Genomic DNA, 7063 nt, shown 5'->3' with positions numbered 1-7063 from the left:
AAAAAAAAAAAATTAAACAAACTTAATTAAATTACACTTCGGGGTTAGGTAAGACTGCAAAAAGCCCAGCAAGAGCACAAGGGCTGAAAAATGCCTTTAGATGTGCTCAGGCTTTCTTTCAAAGCTGTGTCCTTTCAGGATGGTTTCTGAAGGTGCATCCCTTTGCCTGCAGGTCTGCATGAGGTGCCCGTTTGGTTTCTTCCCCTTCCATGTGATATAAATACTGCCTTTGCTGGCAGAAGAAGCAGGGGGCCCCTCAGAAAGCTGAGAATTGGTGAATTTGGGTGCTTTGAGCAGGCTGTCTCAATAAGCAATGCAATGGCATGAAGGCTATGCGTCTTTGATGTTGACCTGTGCTGGTCATCCCAACACCCAGAGCTTGTGACAGCTTTTCCCAAGGTCAGAATCCAGCAGTTCCCAACATTTGTCTGCAGAAAGCCCACCAAAACTGGGATTTGTGATGGTTTTTTTTTTTACCTGGTGAACCAAAGCAGTCAACCTGCCCAGGAACACAAAGCACCACGATGCTGCCCATGCCAGCCACCCAAACCCAACTGTCCCCAACAGGAACCCAGTGCCCTGAGGACGGGCAGCTGTCACTGTGTGTCACCATGTGATTTTTTTTTTTATTATTTTTTTTCCCCCCCCGGCCTCCGCATCTGGGGCTGTGAGGATGAAGTCAGCCCTGGAGCTGCTGCGGGCTGGAAGTGATTTCACCGAGCTGCAATGCAGATGGATTAATTCCAGTGCTGCAAAGTCAACATGGTTGAACACTGGCTACATCACAGTCTTCATTACTGCGGTCTGGATCGGGTTCTGATGAAGTAATTTCCCTTGAGTTTAGCACTTAGAAAACATATAGGGCGTCCTGCTTGGACTTGCCCCCCTCTCCCCCAAAATGGGCCTTTATCAGTCACACGTGGACCCCTGCGATCTGGAGGGCTTCCAATGAACCCCATCTGCTCTGTGGCAGGCAGTGCCCAAACAGCACCGAGAATGAGATGGGTGTTCCTAATAACAAATCGTACAGCGCTGCATCTCCCTGAAGGGATGAGCCATCTCTGTCTTTGCCAATGGCTCTATCCCAAGGCCAACCCAAAAAGTACAGCAGTGACCCCCGGAGGGAATGGGGTCTCATCCAGCTGAGCTCAGCAGTGGGGCACCAGGATGCCAGCGCTAATCACCCTGCTGCATTTCCAGTTTCTGATGCTTGAAGAGAGCCCTTCAAGCAGAGGAGATGTTTATTTTGTGTTTATTTTTTATTTTTTTATTTTTCTTCTCGGCTATAACTCTAATCAAATACTTGTCATATGCAATTTGCTTCCTTGGAAAATAACCCTGGGAAGGTAAGCTGGTTCTGTCCCAGCGATGCCTTGCAAGGGCACCTCCTGCCTGGCAGCCCCACCTCCTTCCTTCGGTACCAGAATTTCAGCAGAAGCCGCTTTAAGGTGCAGCCAATGGTGTTCCCTGCTCTCAGCTCTTTTATCTCACGGCCATCTTCCCATCTCAGCGTGATGCTGCAGGTCAGTGCACGGTCTCTTCAGAAGGATGGGAGGCACTTCCAGCCGTGTGATGGGTGCCGTGGGATGGCAACAAGGAACGATGAAGTAGCAAAAAAAAAAAAAAAAAAAAGATGCTGGCACGGAGTTGGAAAAAACACCCAGGTGGCATCGCCTGCGATCTGAAATATACGGGGATAAGGGATGCAAAGCCGGCACAGCGCTCTGAAGGACGCAGCGCCGTCTATCCGTGCCGGTGATTCACGCGCACGGTAAATAACACCTCGGAGGACGCACCGCCCGAAGCACCCCGGCCTCTGCCTGCCACCTGGAGGCCGGAGCCCGCGAACAGCGCTTCCTGCAGCCCCCCCGGCTGTGCACGCAGCGTACGGGCGCGTTCTGGATGCGGCCCCCCGGGTTCCCATCCCAGCCGCTCCGCTGCCCGGGCTCCGCATCCCAGCCCAGCTGGGCAGCAGCGCGCAGCGCTCGCGTTGTTCCCCATCATCGCACCAAAAGGTTTTTTCCTCCTCGTTTTCTTCTGCGGGTTCTCCCTGGGGCGACAATGCGGAATTTCCTCTGAAACTCGAGCAGAGGGAAGGAAATTAATTTTCTTTTTTTTTTCTTTTTTCTTTTTTTCCCTCCCCCCTTGGTAAGTAATTATCTCCTGCTCCTCAGAAGCGCCGTAGTAAGCAGCTCTGCGAGTTTTGAGTTGAAACAACGTGATCCTCTGTGCCGTTGCATGGAGCTGGAATGTGGTCGCTGTCACTGAGGCAGCTGCTGAACCCCCGTGAGGATTTTGTCCTGGGTTTATATTGGAAAATAGGGGTAATCATCAATGTTCCTGAAGGAGAGGTGGAAAATATTTGCCCCAAGAATCGTTGGCTGTGTAGGGCTGCTTTGCTCCAGTTGTAACAACTCATGATTTGTAAAAATCCGTTTTTTGATGAACAAAAAATAATAGGATGCTATTTGTGAGATCAGGTTTTGTAAACTCCGTGTTAGAAAATCACAGGGGAAAAAATAAATCTCTGATCTGATTCCCAGAGAAAGTCACAGGGAAAAATTTGTTCCCAATCCAATCCCCTAAGTGTTTCAGTGTCTCTGCAAGCAGCAAGACCTGCAGGAGCGGATGGGATCCAAGCACCCATTTTAGGCAATATTTGCCCAGGTTCTGCCCTCTGTCCCATGGTGGGGAGGCTCACTGAGACCTTTGCTTGTCTGGCCCAAAGCTTTGATTGATTTTATTTTTTTTTTCTTTTTTTTTTTTTTCTCCCAAATCTGCCTGAATTTTGGTAGGACAGTGCTAGGAAAGCTGATGTGAGGAGCTGCTCCTCTCCTTGGCAATCCCTGTCTCCACCAAACAAGTCCGAAGAGCTAACATCTTTTTTTTCTGCATATTTAAATCACAATTTACCTAATTTTCCTGATGAAGCAACCTGATATGGAAGAGTTGTTACACTCCTTTGCTTCATGCTCTGATAAAAAGGTTTTTCCTTTCGTGGCCTTTCAGAATACCACGATCTTTCATTTCTTTTAGCCCTGCAAAGGGTAACTGCAGGCAGAGGGAAGCTTTTCTCTTGCAACCCCACTGCATCCTCACTGCTTTCTTTGCCCAACACAGGAGTGTATGATAAGGACAGAGCACCCACCTCTGCTGGGATCCACAAAACATCTCTCTGAGTAGAACAACCCTCAGTTTTGGAAGGATGGCCCCAAAACCTCTGTGGTGGTGGCACAGATCTGCATGGGGAGCACAGGGCTGCAGTACGGGCTGTGAGCAGGGCAGCACCAGGACTGCACTTCTGAGTGAGCAGCAATGATTATTTCAGATCTCTGCTATGTGAGCTATGTTCCTCCTTCCTGATATGTGCTTTTGGCAACAGGAAAACAAGAAAACCGCCTTGGAAAAGATTAACAAAATGGAAACTGAGATTGTAAAGCATTTTGCTCTGGCCTGCTTTCCCTTTTGTGATCGGCACCAGCAGGGCCGTAAGCCAATTTAGGGCCATTTAACCTCAGGGCCTTCTCACGGAAGGAAGAGCTCTGGCAGTGCACAAAGCCCAGCACCTGCAGGCTGGGATGCAGTGCAGATGTTCCCAGGTGTGCCGCGGGCACCGCGCTGGGGCCGTCGGGTCACGTTCTGCCTCAGTTATTAAGGGAATGTGATGCTGGTTTGTAATACCACCGGCGTGTATTTTGGACAGGTTTGGGTAATTGGAGAAGTAATGGAAATTTAGCACCGCGTGGCCCTGGGGAAGAGCAAACTCCAAGAATAAGAAGGGAAGCGCGGTGCAGAGAGCCGGCACGGCTCAGCAGCTCTTCTGCTCGTTGGGATTTTGCCTCTTCCTTTAGAAGTTCCTTGGCTGCAGCCACCCTCGTGGTGACACCTCTTGCTTTGCAGTGTTTTCTCCACCAAGTCTCTGTAGCTGGAGGCCAACCACTCGTTTCCCTTCGCCACCCAACCCACTGAGCGCTCGCAGCCCCTTTGCATCCTGAGAACTCACCAACAAATTGCTTCCACACTCTGGCCCAACATCAAAACTCGTGCAGTACAAGGGTTAACCAACTTAAACGTTTAAAGAGTCATGAAATGGACGGTTTCCGCTTTCCATCTGGCTTTTATCAGTCCTAAGTCGCTTTCAGAAGTACAGCTACACAATCAAAACACACAATCTCCCTAGTCAGATAATTCAATTTCATAAATGAATTACTTATGTGCCTGTAAGTAAATACATTCCTATGTGGGGAGATATTGACTGCTGTCAATGGAATAATGAGGTCCAGGGGAAGTGGCTGTGGCCCCTCGGGGTGTTCTGTAGAGATGTGGGACTGATGGAGCTCCCAGGATGAGGGATCTGAGGGGAGAGGAGGGGCTGCCCATGGGAGGGTCACCTCGAGACACCCTTGGGGACCATAGCATGGGCTGTGAGTGGTGTGATGGATAGGAAAGGGGACTCGGCCGTGGGTTTGTGCCTTGTGGGATCTTCTGTGGTGGGGTCAGCGGTTGGGCATGATAACCTTAGAGGTCTTTTCCGGCTTTAATGATTCCATGATTCTAATATCTAGGGGAAAACTTTGGAGGAGGTGATCAGAGAGGGCCTCAGGATCATGCCCAGGAGGGCAGAAGTTCTCAGCTTTCCCATGCAGGCAGATCTCCTCCCCTTATAGCCCCTCCTTGCTCCCCAGGATGCTAAAAACCCCACCCTTAGGCCCACAGCTTCATACAAGACGACCTGATGCTGCAGGAGATGATTTGGCAGCTATTGCATTTTGGTGTCTTTATTCAATATAGACCTTGTCAGGGCAGGCAAGGGCACGAATATGCATCCACGGATCCACTTGGGTGTTACACAGCAAAGTGCTGCACAAGGGAAATGCGGAGTTGTGCTGCTGAGCTTCCCCTGGGGTAAGGAAACTGCAAAATCTGACATGGTGCACATCTCAGCCCTGTGGTGTTCTGCTGCCTTCTAGTTCCATCTCTTCATTTAACTGTGAGCTTCAAGTACCCAAAGCCCCTATCAGGATGGCAGCGCTGGGCTTTATTGTCTCTTTGACATCTATTTAATTGCAACCAAGTCAAATTGCAAACAGAATAGCACTCAGTTGCTTGAGCATCGCTGGTATGGCTGGCTGCTAGGAGCTCGTAGTGTTTCCCACCCTGCACACGTCTCCTTGCCCTAAGCCTCCCCTTTTGCAGTGATTTTCTGTAGCACGGATTTGACGGAATGTGAGCAGTGCTGGCAGGGCTGCATTGCTGGGCTCTGTGTCACTGCCTGCTGGGGTTTCATCCACGTCACGCAGGAGCTGGAAGCTGCTATCAAGCAAAATGAAATAGAAACCAAATATCATACAGGTTTGAAGGAAAACCAGGCTGCTCCTGCCCTGCATGTGCCTTCCTCCGAGCAAATCCGGCCCGTTTCTGCATAATTGTGCCATAGATCTCCCTTGCTGAAGGGGATTCGATGCAAGGGTAACGTTCGCTCTCTTCTGCCGGAGTCAATTGCTGAATAAATACAGTGTTGAAAGCCTGGAGAAATTCGGAGACAACTCTTCAAAAGGACAATTTTGGGGGTTACAAATTGTAACCACCAAATCTGCATTCCCATTCTGCATCTGCAGATAATTGCAAGCATCTGTGGGGCTGAGTGAGTGGGGATGGGGGGTGCGGGCAAAGCTCTGCTCTGGGAATGGGGCTGCATGGGGTGGGCTGCTGGGGCCCTGCAGCATGGGAGAGCCTTGCTGCGTGGGGGGATGGGAAGTTAAAATAAAGAAAAATAATAAAAATAGCCTTAAAAATAACGTTTTGAGCTGGCGAAGCACCTTTGATGCTCAAACCCTATTTTTTCTTTTGCTGGAGAAGTTCTAAGGGCGCTGACAGCTGATGAGCATTTGTACAACCTTTGTGGCTTGGGAGGGTAACGCGTCTATTTTGGCTCTTTGCCTTGGAAGTTCTTGCTGACATCCCACTCGGTTCCACCTTTGGGGGTTTTCTCCTTTCTGCCTTGTAGTGTTGCACCCTGCACCCTGCTGCAGGACAAACACAGCGCGGGTACAGTCAGACACTGCCCGAAGAGCAGCTCCTGAGCAATCAGCTCTGCGGGGTTCAGGAGGTCCTTATTTTCAGGGGGGAAGTGCTTTAATCAAGATTAATTTTTTCCAGTTTTCAGTAATCGGAGCTCTTCCTGAGTTTTCCTCAGCTCTGCTGTAGAATGAAATTATCAGATTTCCATGGCAATTAAAGCAGAAAGCTGAAAGCACGCGGATCGCTCAGTACAACGGCTGATGGGGAACAAGTGGATAGAGGCTGCGAGAAGGAAAGAGGATTTTCACGGCTGCTGCAGGGCCAGCCAAGCCTTGCAACGAGCTGCAAGCTGCTGCAGCACTTCTTGCCTTTCCCTTAATGCAAAACACCCAGTGTGCAACGAGGGAGAGAGCAAAAGGGCTGGACTTTGGTGCTGGTCACTTCTGAATCACGCAGATGCTCCGTGGTGGTGTGCGGGTGCTGCCCTATGGGTGATAGAGGGGTGAACTCTGTTCTGTGCTCTGCATTTCCTGGGTCCCATTGCTACTTGCAAAATCAGGATCAGTCCCTGCAAGGCCTGCCAACGGCTCAGGAGCTGCAGGAAGTCCAACCATCCACCCATCCCACCATGCTCACAGTGCTGTGTCCCTGTGTGCCACACCTACACGATGCTGCACGTGAGTCATGGCTGCTCTTCTATTTGAACAAAGGAAGAGCCAACCAAGCCAAGGTAACATCCACAGTGATGAGGTAAAGAGCATAATTACCTGCTGCATTTCACTGCCACACCATTTCTCAGGCTGACTGCTACTATAAATGTGAGGAACATCAGATGTTGAACACAAAATACAAAGGGAGGAGGAAAAAGAAGTCTCCCTATGGTTTGAATCCTGAGCCCAGGATTGCTCCCCATGATGAAAGCACAATTTTTCAACTAGAAAATGGCACTGTTGGCTGGAATGTTATTTTCTGGGCTCAATCAGAGCCAGAAGGGGCAATGCCAGCCAGCAGACCCTCGTCCCATTGCTCTCAGGTGTTGACC

This window comes from Meleagris gallopavo, chromosome 9, assembly GCF_000146605.3.
Source record: "Meleagris gallopavo isolate NT-WF06-2002-E0010 breed Aviagen turkey brand Nicholas breeding stock chromosome 9, Turkey_5.1, whole genome shotgun sequence".
NCBI classification, from domain to species: Eukaryota; Metazoa; Chordata; class Aves; order Galliformes; family Phasianidae; genus Meleagris; species Meleagris gallopavo.
The sequence above is the reverse complement of the archived record's forward strand: the minus strand, read 5'-3'. Positions refer to the sequence as shown.